The following is a 15,654-nucleotide window of genomic DNA, read 5'->3' on the forward strand; positions in this document are numbered from 1 at the left end:
ATACAAAAAACATCAGTTGAGCATTGTAGCACACGTGGTATGTGCCTATAGTCCCAGCTACTGGGGGGCTGAGGTGGGAGTATGGCCTGAGCCCTAGAAGCAGAGGTTGCAGTGAGCCAAGATCACACCACTGCACTCCAGCCTGGGTGACAGAGTGAGACCCTATCTCAAAAATAATAAAATTAAATTAAATAATATATACATAAATGACAAAAAAGCTTCTTTTATAAAACTTCATGTGAAATCCTGGGGAATCAATATCATCCTCCAAAAATGTGTAATAAGGCCTGACTGTGGTTCCTACTTTCATTTTCAAATCACAAAAAGAATCACCCAGTCGGACACGAAATTTAATGCACATGATGTAGGTGGACACAAAAATGTATGTAAAAAGAAGCTATCACCAGATCATCCCAAAACTGGACCTGTAGTCAAACTCTGCCTTTCTGACTTCCTTGTGCAGGGAGCAATCGTGTCCCACGGAACAATCTTATTCTTGCAGTGTCACCAGGCACTTAATGTGAGATGCATGGAGAGGCTTTTAACACACTTCATTCATATTGTTAAGAGTATACACTACACCCCCTCTAGAGAAGTTTAATTCTCTTCTTTACAAAAAGCATGATGGTCTCAACCCCTGGCATTTCCTTTTTAATAAGAGCAACTTGTACATAATCTGAAAAGAATGTCATTAAATACACTTCTTTAGTCATGCAGTAATTTAGTTGCCATGGTAATCTTGGGTAAACTTGAAAAATACTTTGGATGGGTCATTTCTAATGCTTGTTTCTAAAATTTTAGAACTTTTTAATGTCCTGGAGGATAAAGAGACTGAAAACGCTTTTCTCTTTGATATCTAACCATGGACTCAGCAAATGTATCACAGCTCTTCACAATGTGACAGCCATTACGCTCCTGACAATGATCGCTCCATCACTTCCCACCTCAAGATAGGCTTACACACTATACCTATCTTCCCAACTCAGTGAAAGCACTAACTTGGGACTCCGTGGCAGTGAAGGGAATTGATTTATGAAATAAGCAGTTTCCCATAATAGCCCCAAAGCTTTTCACAAATGAACACTGTCATTTTGGCCTACCATCAATATGAGAGTGACAAAGTACACTCTGAGGCAGTTTAACAAAGGAACAGTAGACAACTCAGGACTTGAACACATTCAGACTGCTACCCAAGAAAGCCATTGTCAGCTAAGAGGCTCTGATGATTCACGGCTCTCACTCACTCTGTTCATCAACCATGTCAGGGCTCAAAAGGTTTCAGGAAACACTGTCAGGAAGACTTTTTGGCTAACAGCTACATTTGACAACTGACCTTTAATCTTTATTTCACATTATCATCCTATCATTAGCCAAGGACAATACATGAGCATTTTTCTAATATGATTTCATGGACTGAAGATTTTCTAAAGACTTTTCATCCAAAGAAAGACACTATTATTATTAGCTTCAGCAGACTCTGACTATATCCTGGATTTCTTGAAAGAACTTAATTAGGTAAAATGACTGATTTCATTAGAGTTTAATAAGCAGTCACACACTATTTGTTTCCTTCTTTTTTAAGAGGCTCTCTTGGCCACATCAGAATAGAATAACACAAACTAAAGCAGTACAGGCTGCATGATAGAAAAAGCACTGACCTGGAAGACAAGAGCCTTTGTCGACTGCTTCATCTGTAATATGTGAGGATTGAACTAAAAGAGGCCATGTAGCTCCAGTCAGTGTAGCTGGAGCAGAGGAAGAAGTGAAATATGAGCAAGATGAGTTTTGGACAAGTAGGCAGGGGCCAGACCATGCCCTGTAGGTCTCCTCAAAGATTCTGACATTTGCCCTAAGAGAAGTAGGATTTAACCCACTGAATGACTTAAGCAAGGGAGTAATACAGTATGCTCAGAGCAGAGACATGGAGACCAGTCAGTACACTACTTCAGTAGCCCAGGTAACGAATAGTAAGTGCTTATACTAGGGTGAGGGCAATGAAGATGGAAATAAGAGGGTGGATTTTATTTAAGTGGCATCTGAGTCCATTTGTGCTGCGATAACAAAATACCTGAGTCTGGGTGGTTCATAAAAAACAGAAATTTCTCAAAGTTCTGGAAATTGAAAGTCCAAGATCTAGGCACTAGCAGATTCTGTATATGGCAATGGCCTGGTCTCCACTTTCAAGTTGGTGCCTTGTTGCTGTATCCTCCACAGGGAAGGAATGCTGTGTCCTCATAAGGTGGAAGGGACAGAAGGGCAAGAGAGAGACAAACTCCTGCTGTCAAGCCCTTTCATAAGGGTATCTAATTCTATTCATATGGGCAGAGCCCTCATGATTCAATCACCTCCTTAAAGCCACACCTCTTAACTGTCTTCCATTGGGGATTAAGTTTCCACATGAATTTGGGGTGGCGAAAACCAATCATCATTCAAACTATAGCAGATGGTAAAGTCAGCAGGAGTTAGCAATAGAGGGTAGGGAGAGGGATTTGCCAAGAATGCCTCAAAGTTGATGGCCCAAGTAACTGGCAGGTTGCTGATGCCATTGGCCGGAATAGAAAACACTAGAAAACAATCAGTTTAGGAGAGGTTTAGGAGAAAGGTTGCAGGTTCAATTTTAGACAAATTGAGCTAGATGTGCTTCTAAAATGTTCAAATGGTCATGTCAAGGCAATAGATGGGTCTGGAGCTTAGAGAAGGAATCTGAGCTGGAGTTATAATTTAACAGTCATTGTCATACGGAAGACAACTGAAGCTACTGGTATAGAGCAAGTATGGAGTTAGAAAAGAAGAGGCCCTGGAGCTAAGCTCTCAGGAGCACCACTATTTAATCACTAGGTGTAGAAGCACAAGCTTCAAAGGGAACTGAGAAGGGAAAGGCCACATAAGTGAGGGGAAAACCAAAATATAGTGTTACAGAAGCTAAGGAAAAAGGTATTTTTTTGGACGGAGAGTTCAACAATGAATTAAGTGACTGGAGGTCACTGATGATCTTAATTTTTTCAGTGGAGTAATCGAGGTCAAAAGCAAGATTAGAATTAAGTTTTAAAATGTTTAAAAATTAACCCAAATTTGCATATAGCATTTTACCCTAAAGGAATCTCAGATAAAGGGGAGTCACAGAAAGAACATTTGAATGAATCGTGTCTAAAAAAAAAAAAGATTGCATTCTGAGCAGGATTCTGGTAAAGGCCCAAACTACTTCATTTAAAAAAAAAAGCTCCAGTGCATTTCTACATCTCAGGATCTCAGGGGCAGCACCCCTGTGTGGAGATTCCAGTTGAGTATAGGGCAAGCCTTCATGATTCACAAGCCCAACAAACCTTACAGCTTTATTATACTATGTTCTCAGAGTCTGTGCCAGAATTCAGGACACTGCCTTCCTGCAAGGACCTGGGGTACTTAGTCACCATCGCATACTTTTGTAGAGCATATTCTATATCCAAGAGACTATGCTAGGTGCCACAGCTCAAAGAAAAGGTCTGCAGGTCTGTTCAAACCTATGGAGGGACTCACCGGGGCCTTCCCTATGTATGACAGAATGTTTACTTTCTCCCAGTTCACAATGTGAGCCAAATGAGAGATTATTATGGTTTTTGAAAGTATTAGATCTCGGTTCAAGCAGTAACTTTTTTGGCAACTGTGCTTATTACTCATTCATTCATTCATTCATCACTTTCTAGTCATTCAACTACCTATTAGGCTCTGGGACTGGTGCCGGAAATTCAGTGGTGAGCAAGATGGTCATGGTCCTTGCTCCTGTGGAACTTACCAGTTAGAAACTATCCCCCGTTCAGGATGTATTGGCCCACACAGAGCTAAGAGATCAGTAGCCATGATTGATGGAGGAGGGCTATCGGCCTTTTGGAGACAGCTGTGTCATACATCAGGGTTCATCTGTGGTCACTGTGCAAACTGTTTGGAGAAGTGAGAGAGCCTCTGAGGAGCCAAGGGGAGGTTGGGGTGGGGAGGGGTATTGAAGTGAATCAATCCACTGATAAAAAATGGAAATCATACCAGCAACACATTATTTTTAGAATTATACATGCTCCAGTTTGGAAGGGATCTCTGGTGCCACATAATCTTCTCCTACTTCCTCAACACAGTGCTCCCCTCTACTGCAGCCCCTGCATTCAGCTTGTTTTACAAGGCAACAGCTTCGTTGCTGAACAGTGGTGTTCAGATGGTCCCCATCTCACCCCTCTGCTTGGTCCTGGGATTACCAGTGTACACTACCACATCCGGCTAATTTTTGTAATTTTTGTATTTTGGGGTTTCACAATGTTGGCCAGGCTGGTCTCAAACACCTGACCTCAAGTGATCCGCCTGCCTCTGCCTTCCAGAGTGCTGGGATTACAGGAATGAGCTGTCTGGCCCACGTTGTTACTTTAATACCACAGTGAATCATATTTAATGTTATAGCAAAATACACCTGATGTCCTCATTAAAACCAAGATCACATTTGCATAGTTGCTGTCCATAGAAAGATACACACAGAGGCAGCTGGAAAGCTAATGAGCTTGTCCAGATGGCAGCATCTTCCTCATGTGGCACATGTGTTCCAAGACCTTTCATGGAACTCCACAGCCTCCGCCTGCCTCCCTCTCCTCCCTTCTCCTAGAAGAATAGTCTAGACTAGCATTGTTAACCAGAAGATTGTAGAGGAGGATGGAAGGAGCACTCTGATGACTACTGAAGCTCACTGTGAGAGAAGGTACCATTACTGGAAAAGAGGAGTATTTAAGAGGGATGTTACCAATAGGAGTTAGGCCAGGGTGCGCCTTCAGGCAGGGCATCATCTGATGTGATGGCTGGCTTCATGTATTTGAAAATGGGAGAGATTTATTCAGTGCTGCTCCTGCAGGCAATATGGAGCCTGCTGAACCCAGGGCACATCACAGTGGACCAGCCTGGAGTGTCCAGGGCCTGCAGCCTGGCTTTCTCCCCTTTCTTGCTCCATATTCTTAGAAAAGTTACTTACTCTTTGTTGATCTTGGTTTTCTTTTTTGAAAAATGTTTATTTTCTTTTTCTGTGAATTTGAGACAGCATAGATCTTGTTTTTCTTATCTGTAAAGTGGAGATAAAGGGTAATGGAGTACTATAAGAATTTAAAAATTTTTTTTTTGCTGAGAGGGGCTACAGGATCTCACTCTGCCACCCGGGCTGGACTGCAGCCTCAACTTCCTAGGCTCAAGCAATCCTCCCACTTCAGCCTTCTGAGTAGCTGGGACTACAGGCAGGCGCCACCATGTCGGGCTAATTTTGGATTTTTTGTAGAGTTGGAGTCTCACCATGTTGACCAGGCTGGTCTTGAACTCCTGAGCTCAAGCGATCCACCCACCTCCAGCCTCCTAAAGTGCTGAGATTATAGGCATGAGCCACCACGCCCGACCATATTGTAAGAATTTAATGAGGTGCTACTTCTAAAGCATTTGGCATAGTATCTGGACAAATACATTGTTTATGTTATTAGAGGCCAGAACTACCAAAGGTGTCTGCTTTTTGTTCACTGTCTTGGATGCAGGAGAGAATGCTTGACCCTAGATTTGCCAGCCTGCATCTTTCTCCTGACTCCAACCTCAGTTCTTCCTCCTCTGACTGCCTGTCTCCATCTGTAATGCAAAACACCAAACTCTCTGCCAAAGAACACATGTAAATTACCAAAACAGTAAGAACTCCTGAACTCTACTCTCACAGGCATTGACAGTTGCCTGGCAGGATCAAGAGGGAGCTTATTAAGAGGGATGGTTTTTTGTCATGACATATGGTTGGGTAGGGAAAAAGTATGGCCCACTGGAGGGAGAGCCCCAGTCATTCTTCATTTTCCTATCTTTGATTTCACCATGTGACCCTTGCTCATTGCTCTAACCCTTTCCACCACAATGTACGTTTATACATATTTCACCCAAACCACGTAAGGCTGGTAACAAAGAAGTAACACCATAGGCCACCACTTGGCCAGGTTACCTTCCTCCTCCTGACTCTAGAAAAAAGTACAATGGAGAATGCACAAATTTGACAACAACAAAATCAATGTAACAGCTACATTCTTATAACAAATTATACTGCGTGAAGGCTTCTGAGCATTTCCTGTTATCATAAAGGCAAAAACGTATTTCATTATTTAGAAAATCTGAGCATCAACAAGATAACAAGTCTGACCTTTGGGCTTCTTCTCTTTGCAACGGTATCCAAGCCCTTTATAACTCTGGGGCCAGAACTGGTAGAATGGGGATGAGTCAGCCTTGTTCTCTTCAAGTTCTTCTGGAGAATTTCTTCTCAATTCACTCTTCTAAAAATGTCAAACTCCTTATATCTATATGCACAATCCTTGCCTTATGAATTAAGGTGCTCTGCCTCCTGTACCCTCCGTGGACCAATGACAGTTTCAGGATTTGACCAGCTAAGCTTGCGTGTGATTTTAGTCTATGCTTCTCTGGGGTTTCCAATTTGTGCCATACTTAGGTTTTGTATTTTTTCTTTTTTCTTTTTTCTCCACTGTCTCACTTTCCCAATGTTCTTAGGTTTATTAAATGAGTTTACATGTTTCAAATACAGAATAATATTTGAAACTAAAATATCTTCAATTTTGAAGAAAAACTCAGCCTTAAGATAATCAAAAAACTTTTAAATAATTAAAAGCCTTAACCTTCTCCTTCATGAAAAATTTAATCAGAATTCTTAATGAAATAAAATAATTTAAACTCTAGCTCATAAAATATAGGATTAAATATTTCTAAACAAGATTGCTCAAAAAGATACAAAAAGCCTCAACAATTCATGGACAGTCAGAAATAAGGTTGAGCCGAATGAGCAGAGATACAATGTATAAAGTTAGATACAGCTTGGTCTTCCCAAGCAGGTGGCACAGTAACACTTCACCTCTCACAGCAGAAAAAGCAATTCATCATCATATGGTACTATCTTTTTTATTTAAGAATAGCATTTAACAAGCTTATTTTAGAATCTGATTCATTTTCATTTTGAGGAAATTTAAAAGCCTTAAACCTTCTCCATATTGTGTGATTACACCTAATTAAAGTTCACATCTTTTGCAGAACGGTGGGACATCAGTTCTAATTTTATGCACTGATATGATGGAGGGCACAAGGCATCAGGTTGCAGGTCAAGATACCCAGGTTTATTCCTGATTTGGTCACTACTTTTCTGGATTTTCTTAAATGCCTCAGTTTTTCCATTCATCATATATAAGCATTAATGTCTGGCCCTTGTCAGACTTCTCTATGGCAAATTATGTCATCATCATTCATTTAAAAACTATTTAAACTATTGAGCCCATACTGTATGATAGATACCATCCTATCTGCTATAAATAAAGTAAGGAACAAGAAAGGCATAATTTAACAGAGCTTACATTTGTTCAAAAAAATTTTTACTACTATCCAATAATTGATATGACACTTTCAGGAACCACTGAAGATACATGAAATCAGTAAGTCAACCAACAAGTCACAAACATTTGTTGAATATTTACAATGTACAAGACATTGTACCAGCTACACTGATAAATAAAAATGTACCTCACTAGACCTATGCTGCAAGAGGATACAGGTCAGGTTCATCATTGCACTCTATATCCCCAGAGTCTAGCATAGTACCTGGTACTCACCATTTTCACAATATTGATTCTTCCTAATCATGAGCATGGAATGTTTTTCCATCTGTTTGTGTCCTCTCTTATTTCCTTGAGCAGTGGTTTGTAGTTCTCCTTGAAGAGGCCCTTCACATCCTTTGTTAGTTGTGTTCCTAGGTATTTTACTCTCTTTGTAGCAATTGTGAAGGGGAGTTCACTCTTGATTTGGCTCTCTGTTTGTCTGTTATTGGTATATAGGAATACTTGTGATTTCTGCACATTGATTTGTATCCCAAGACTTTGCTGAAGTTGCTTACCAGTTTGAGAAGATTTGGGGCTGAGACGATGGGGTCTTCTAAATATACAATCATGTCGTCTGCAAATAGAAATAGTTTGACTTCCTCCTTTCCTAACTGAATATCCTTTATTTGTTTTTCTTGCCTGATTGCTCTGGCTAGAACTTCCAATACTATGTTGAATAGGAATGGTGAGAGAGGACACCCTTGTCTGGTGCCAGTTTTCAAAGAGAGTGCTTCCTGTTTTTGCCCATTCAGTATGATATTGGCTGTGGGTTTGTCATAAATAGCTTTTATTATTTTGATATATGTTCCACTGAAGGGTTTTTTTGTGTCTCTATCTCCTTCAGTTCTGCTCTGATCTTAGTTATTTCTTGTCTTCTGCTAGCTTTTGAATTTGTTTGACCTTGCTCATCTAGCTCTTTCCATTTTGATGATAGGGTGTTGATTTTACATCTTTCCTCACTTCTCATATGGGCATTTAGTGCTATAAATTTCCCTTTAGACACTGCTTTAAATGTGTCCCAGAGATTCTGGTACATTGTGTCTTCATTCTCATTGGTTTCAAAGAATATCTTTATCTCTGCCTTCATTTTATGGTTTATTCAGTCATTATTCAGGAGCAAGTTGTTCAGTTGCCATGTAGTTGTGCAGTTTTGAGTGAGTTTCTTAATCCTGAGTTCTAATTTGATTGCACTGTGGTCAGAGAGACTGGATGTTATGATTTCAGTTCTTTTGCATTTGCTGAGGAGTGATTTACTTCCAATTAGGTGGCCAATTTTAGAGTAATTGCAATGTGGTACTGAGAAGAATGTATATTCTGTAGATTTGGGGTGGAGAGTTCTATAGATGTCTATTAGGTCTGCTTGGTCCAGATCTGCATTCAAGTCCTGGATATTCTTTTCTGTCTTATCAATCTGTCTAATATTGACAGTAGAGTGTTAAAGTCTCCCACTATTATTGTGTGGGAGTATAAGTCTCTTTGTAGGTTGTTAAGAACTAGCTTTATGTATTTGGGTGCTCCTGTATTGGGTGCATATATATTTAGGATAGTTAGCTCTTCTTGTTGCAGTGATCCTTTTACCATTATGTAACGCCCTTCTTTGTCTCTTTTGATCTTTGTTGGTTTAAAGTCCATTTTATCACAGTCTAGAATTGCAACCCCTGCTTTTTTTGCTCTCAATTTGCTTGGTAAATCTTCTTCCATCCCTTTATTTTGAGTCTATGTGTGTCTTTGTACGTGAGATGGGTCTCCTGAATACAGCACACCAATGGGTCTAGACTTTTTATCCAATTTGCCAGTCTGTGTCTTTTGATTGGGGCATTTAGACCATTTACATTTAACATTAATATTGTTATGTGTGAATTCGATCCTGCCATTTTGATACTAGCTGGTTTTTTTGCCCATTTCTTGAAACAGTTTCTTCATTGCGTCGATTGTCTTTACCATTTGGTACATTTTTGCAGTGGCTGGTACTGGTTGTTCCTTTCTATGTTTAGTGCTTCCTTCAGGATCTCTTGTAAGGCAGGCCTGGTGGCAACAAAACCTCTCAGCAATTGCCTGTCCTTAAAAGACCTTATTTCTCCTTCACTTATGAAGCTTAGTTTGGCAGGATATGAAATTCTAGGTTGAAAGATCTTTTCTTTAAGGATGTTGAATATTGGCCTCCACTCTCTTCTGGCTTATAGGGTTTCTGCTGAGAGATATGCTGTGAGTCTGATAGGCTTACCTTTGTGGGTGACCCAACCTTTCTCTCTGGCTGCCCTTAGCATTTTTTCCTTCATTTCAACCCTGGTGAATCTGGCAATTATGTGCTTTGGGGTTGCTCTTCTTGAGGAATATCCTTGTGGTGTTCTCTGTATTTCCTGGATTTGAATATTGGCCTGCCTTGCTAGGTTGGAGAAGTTCTCCTGGATAATATCCTGAAGACTGTTTTCCAGCTTGGATTCATTCTCCCTGCCACATTCAGGTACACCAATCAAACGTAGATTAGGTCTCTTCACATAATCCCATATTTCTTGAAGGCTTTATTCATTTCTTTTCACTCTTTTTTCCCTAATCTTGCCTTCTTATTTTATTTCATTGAGTTGATCTTCAATCTCTGATATCCTTTCTTCTGCTTGATTGATTCAGCTATTGAAACTTGGTATGCTTTGCAAAGTTATCATGCTGTGTTTTTCAGCTACCTCAATTCATTTATGTTCTTCTCTAAGCTGGTTATTCTAATTAGCATTTTGTCTAACCTTTTTTCAAGGTTTTTAGTTTCTTTGCATTGGGTTAGAACATGTTCCTTTAGCTCAGAGAAGTTTGTTATTATCTACCTTCTGAAGCCTGCTTCTGTCAATTTATCAAACTCATTCTCCAACCTGTTTTGTTCCTTTGCTGGTGAGGAGTTGTGATCCCTTGAAGGAGGAGAGGCGTTCTGGTTTTTGGTGATTTCATCCTTTTTGCGCTGGTTTCTTCCCATCTTTGTGGATTTATCTATCTTTGGTCTTTGAAGTTGGTGATTTCGGGTGGGGTCTCTGAGTGGACTTCCTTTCTGTTGATGTTGAAGCTATTTCTTTTTGGGTTTTAGTTTTCCTTTCAACAGTTGGGCCCCTCTGCTGTAGGACTGCTGGAGGTCTACTCCAGACCTTGCTTGCCTGGGAATCACTTCCCTTCAATAAGGGAGGCAGTCTGTCCCTTATTGAAGCTCAAGTGCTCTGCTGCTCTGTTGCTCCCTTTAGAGGCTGCTGGGCAGGTACGTTTAAGTCTGCTGCAGCAGAACTCACAATTGCCCCTTTTCCCAGGTGCTCTGTCCCAGGAAGGTGGGGTTTTATTTATACATCCCTGATGTGCTGCTGTCTTTTTTTCAGAGATGCCCCGCCCAGAAAGGGGGAGTCTAGTTACAGTCTGCCTGCAGAGGCACTGCTGAGCTGCCATGGGCTCAGCCCAGCTGCTGTGTAAACTTCCTTTGGCTTTTGTTTACACAAAGGTTAGAAACACCTCGGCAATGGTGGATACCCTTCCCCCAACCAAGCTCAATTGTCCCGGGTGGAGCTTGAACTGATGTGCTGGCTGTGAAACTCTCAAGCCAGAGGGTTTCAGTTTGCTGGTCTTTGTGGGGGGTGGGACCCGCCAAGCCATAGCACCTGGCTCCCTGCCTTCAGCTCTCCCTCTTTCTGGGGAGCAGGAAGCTCTAACAGGCGCTCCAGGCACCAGCCAAAAAGCTGCCCAGATTTGCACTGACAACCCGTGGCGCTGGCCAGAATGGCCACTCAGATCTGTACTGCTAACTCACAGCACCTGTCGGCCCAGCGGGGATCTCCTGGTCTGAGGGTTGTAAAGACCATGGGAGAAATGCAGTATCTGAACTGGAGTGCCAGATGGGAAAAGTTCCCGATGGCCTCCATTGGGTAGGAGGGGAGTCCTCTGGCTAGTTGCACTTCCCGGGTGTGGCAGTGCCCTGCTCTGCCTTGGTTTGCCCTCCTGGGGCTACACTCACGGTCCAACCAGTCCCATTGAGATGAACCTGGTAGCTCATCTGGAAATGCAGAAATCACTCGCCTTCTGCATCACTCTCGCTGGGAACTGTACTCCAGAGCTGTTCCTATTTGGCCATCTTGGCAAAAACAATTTTATAACCACGAAATCTCCCTCCCTTCTAACCACTTCACAACACACAAATACTTGTTTCCCATCAGTCAGAGGATCAGATTTGGGTATTACTATTTCAGATAATATGTGATTGATGTTATTATACTGAGGCTTGAAACAGAAAAGAAACTGAAAAAGAGCCGTACCAGGGATGAAATTATAAATACACCTATTAAACAATCAGTTAAATATAAAGAACTAATGGAGGAGGAAATGGGGAGGTATCGGTCAAAGGATACCAAGTAGCAAGTAGGATGAACAAGCCAACAAATCCAGTGTACAATATGAGGACTATAGTTAACAGTAGTGTATTATATTCAGGATTGTTGCTAAATGAGTAGATTATAGGTGCTCTTGCCTCTGGGGAAAAATGGGTAACTATATCAGGTAATGAATATGTTAATTTATTCTACCATGTATGTGTATATGTATATAAACATGTGTATACATTTGTATACATATATCTAAAATATACACAATTAAATTTATTTTTATAAAAAGTGCTTGACTTGCTGGGCGTGGTGGCTCACACCTGTAATCTCAGCACTTTGGGAGGCTGAGGCAGGTGGATCATAAGATCAGAAGTTTAAGACCAGCCTGACCAAGATGGCAAAACCTCATTTCTACTAAAAATACAAAAAAAAATTAGCTGGGCGTGGTGGTGCAAGCCTGTAGTCCCAGCTACTTAGAAGGCTGAGGCAGGAGAGTCACTTGAACCTGGGAGGCAGAGGTTGCAGTGAGCCAAGATTGCGCCACTGCACTCCAGCCTGGCAACAGAGTGAGACTCCTCAAAAAAAAAAAAAAAAAAGGACTTGACTTTTAGTAACCACTTCACAAATATTTCATCCCATTTACTCAGCAAATGTTTGTTGAGCACCTAGTATGTGCCAAGCACCTTTCTAAGCACTAGGGACACATTAATGAACAAAATAGATAAAAACTGTTTTCCTGTGGCATTTATATTTTAGTGTGGGAGAAATAAAAATAAATAAACATTAAATCAATCCATCAATGAAAAATTAAGTTACTAATCCAGCATGTTAGATGGGAGAGAGGCTATGGAAAATCAAACAGGGCAGAGGAGACTAGGAGGCTCACAGTGCAGAAAAGGGGCAGGTAGGGAAGGAGGTAAAATTTTAATTAAAGGAGTAAGAGTTGGCTCTTAGAGAAAGAGCCGGAACTTGTTTAAGCCGGAACTTGAAGGTGGTAGGAAAGGGACCCAGGCCCATATCCCAGGAAGGAGCATTCCAGGCAGCTAGGACCATGAGGGAGCAGCCCTGTGCAAAGGCTCTGTGGCTTCAAGTAACAGTGAGAAGGATACTGAGCCTAGAGGAGAGTCAGTAGGTGGGAGAGAGGTATAAGAAAAGGTCAGAGAACGGCCAGGCATGGTGGTTCACGCCTGTAACCCAGCACTTTGGGAGGCTGGGGCGGAAAGATCGCTTAAGGCCAGGAGTTTGAGACCAACCTAGGCAACAGAATGAGAACCTGTCTCTAAGAAAAAAAAATTTTTTTTAATTATCCAGGTGTTACATGGTGGTGGTGTGTACCTGCAGTCCTAGCTACTCACGAGGCTGAGGTTAGCCTGGCCAACAGAATGAAACCCTGTTTCTGAAAGAAAAAAAAAAAAAAAAAAAAAGTCAGAGATCTTGAACCTTGTAGGTCAATCTCTATTCTTTGGCTGTGCCTCTGTGTGACATGAGGAGACATGGCAGGGCTTGGGGCAGAAGATAAGAGAGATAGGATGTGACTTTAACTTTAGAAGGCTACTCTATCTGGAACACATTATAAAGGAACAAGAATGGAAGCCCAAAGTTAGGAAAACTGCAGAAATCCAGGTGAAAGATGGCTAAAAGCATGGACCAGGATATAGTAAAAGGTGGAGGAAATGTTCAGATTCTAGATATACTTGAAGATAGAAGCAAAGGAATCTGTTGGCCAATTAGATGTGGAGAGTGAAAAAAATAAAAATAAAAGATGACTCCAAGTTTTTTGGCTTGGATCCCTGGAAGAATAATGTTGCCATTGACTGAAACAGGGAAAGCCACAGGTGGAGCAGACTCAGAGGGAGGATTATGGTGTGGCTGTGTGAAAGGGGAGACTTCTATCAGACTTTTCAGCAGAGATATCCAGCAGGCAGTTCAAACAAAAGTTCTGGGCTAAGAGTATAAACTTTGGAGTCATCACAAGCAGATAATAAAGGACTCTTTTTATCATCATCTGAAAAATGATTTTAAAAATTTCCTTTCTTCAAGGAAGTTCAACATTTTGTAGCTGAAGAAATAGCTTCTAAAGAGTATGAATAAGACCATTTATAAAAGAAACCAGTCAAAACCTCATCCTATGATGTTTCCCATTCCTTCATTTTAAAGTAATGTTTCTCAAAACATGTCTGAAGACCCCTGATTCAAAATAAGATCAACTTTTGTAATAAGCATCATTATGATTCTCATGCATGCTCAAATCTGCTGAAAACCACCCACTCTACATGTGTAATTCCGTGGCATACAGTGTCATTTGGCTGTTCCCATTTTCATACCTATTGTGGCCACTAATTGTAGGTCACAAATGATGGGCACAGCCTAAGGGCAGAATCAATAGGAATCCCTGATATTCAATTCATTTTATAATATCCATGGACTACTACATGTTAATAAGATGTATCAATATTCAAAGAAATATTTTTCTGAGCAAACTTCTGAATCATTTCCTGCATCATCTCCATAGCAACTCTGATCATTCACCTTTCAGTTGGATTTCTCTTGCTCTGAGCTAAAACAACTTTGGTTTGGATAAGCAGGATGTTTCAGAAAAGATGCTGCTGTTTCCTAACCATATATAATTATCTGGTCTTAACATTTAGGAACCTGCATTTCCATGAGAGTTTTGCAGTCCTTTCTAATGTTGACTTTTTTTTTCTTTTACTATTTTTTGCTTGCTGATGAGGTTTAAGAGCACATGAAACTATACTACAGTTTGATGAGTTGGAAAGTTCTCACAAAGTTATTGGTTACTCAGAGAAACACACCAGGCACTTGAAATGATTATGCAGGTTCTCTTTCAAGGAAATGCTAGTTCCAGGAGATTGCACAAACACACTTAACAGGTTCCTTAGGTAATTATTTTTAGGCTCAGATTAGCCCATAGTTACTAAATAATACTTTCAAAATTTTGGGATCAGAGAAGCCATAAACCCAAGGATCTCTGCAAATACTCAGAAGGTATGGCCATTGTGGCTGGTGCTCCATGTGACTGCATGGCAGTAAGCAGTCCTGTCAGCGTGGATAGTCAGGGTGGGGTCTCCCCCATGCTCTTGTTAGCTGTGCCTCATCTGGCTTTGTTCACGTACATTTCTTGCCTGGCCCTTTTGGTATTGGACTTAACTGTTCCTACCTAGATCCATTGTTCTTATAGGTTTAAGACTCTGGAACTACATTCCCAATCTACTATATCACAAAAAAAGAAAAAAAGAAAAGAAAAGAAAGCCACTTGACTCAGCATGCCATGCCATGGAGCCTCTGGTAGGAGAGAATCTTTAGAAAGCATTTGCTCCATTTTTTAAATCATAAAGCCCAAATGTGTGAATCTCTAGGGCTTTTTTTCCCAAAATTTTAACTATTTCTGACTTTAGCTCTATGGAACAGAAGATTTATATTTTAAATTATAGTAGTAACTTTTCATGTGTCTTACATTTTAAAATGATACCACATTATGCTTTTATAACTTAGTCATAGAAAACATTAATTAATTTGATACATGGGTTGCACCAAAATTTCACAAAAGAGCACAGGGACTGAGAGTTCAGAGCAGCAATTAGAGATCATGAGGCACCATGATTATATGGTTTTGAGAAAGCCCAAGCCTGAGGTCACTGGCCCCGAGCATCTCTAAAACAGGCTCTGATCTGACTTTTGTAGCTCAGAGAGGACAGGAGCCAGGAGGAGAGAGGGCAAATGGTGCAGAGTCAAAAAGCACAGGCTCTGATGACTCCCTGGGAACTCTTTAGGCCCAGGCTTTGGCCTTGTCACTGGTGCTGGTGGAAGAACAGCATAGCTGAGGCTAACCAAAGACTGTAGTCAGAGGACCTGGTTTCCAAGGGGCCTGCAAATCAGAAGACAGCAGCATCGCC

General features: G+C 41.0%; 1 protein-coding gene across 6 annotated transcripts in view; it reads right to left on the reverse strand.

The window, feature by feature from the left end:
* CRH (corticotropin releasing hormone) overlaps positions 1-15,654 on the reverse strand; it is a 248,080-nt gene that overhangs the window by 206,611 nt on the left and 25,815 nt on the right. For 4 of the 6 annotated variants that reach the window (XR_010345559.1, XR_010345560.1, XM_064384248.1 and 1 more), the window contains exon 3: positions 4,982-5,068. The exons of 1 other annotated variant lie outside the window; for it this stretch is intronic. The gene's annotated coding sequence lies outside the window, so the exon portion shown is untranslated. Of the gene's footprint in view, positions 1-3,826; positions 3,916-4,981; positions 5,069-15,654 lie in introns of those variants that run through there. One more of the 6 variants, XR_010345561.1, reaches the window with a different exon arrangement.

The sequence above is a fragment of the Aotus nancymaae genome, unplaced genomic scaffold (assembly GCF_030222135.1).
Source record: "Aotus nancymaae isolate 86718 unplaced genomic scaffold, 86718_ANA_hifiasm-v0.15.2.pri h1tg000036l, whole genome shotgun sequence".
Taxonomy (NCBI): Eukaryota; Metazoa; Chordata; class Mammalia; order Primates; family Aotidae; genus Aotus; species Aotus nancymaae.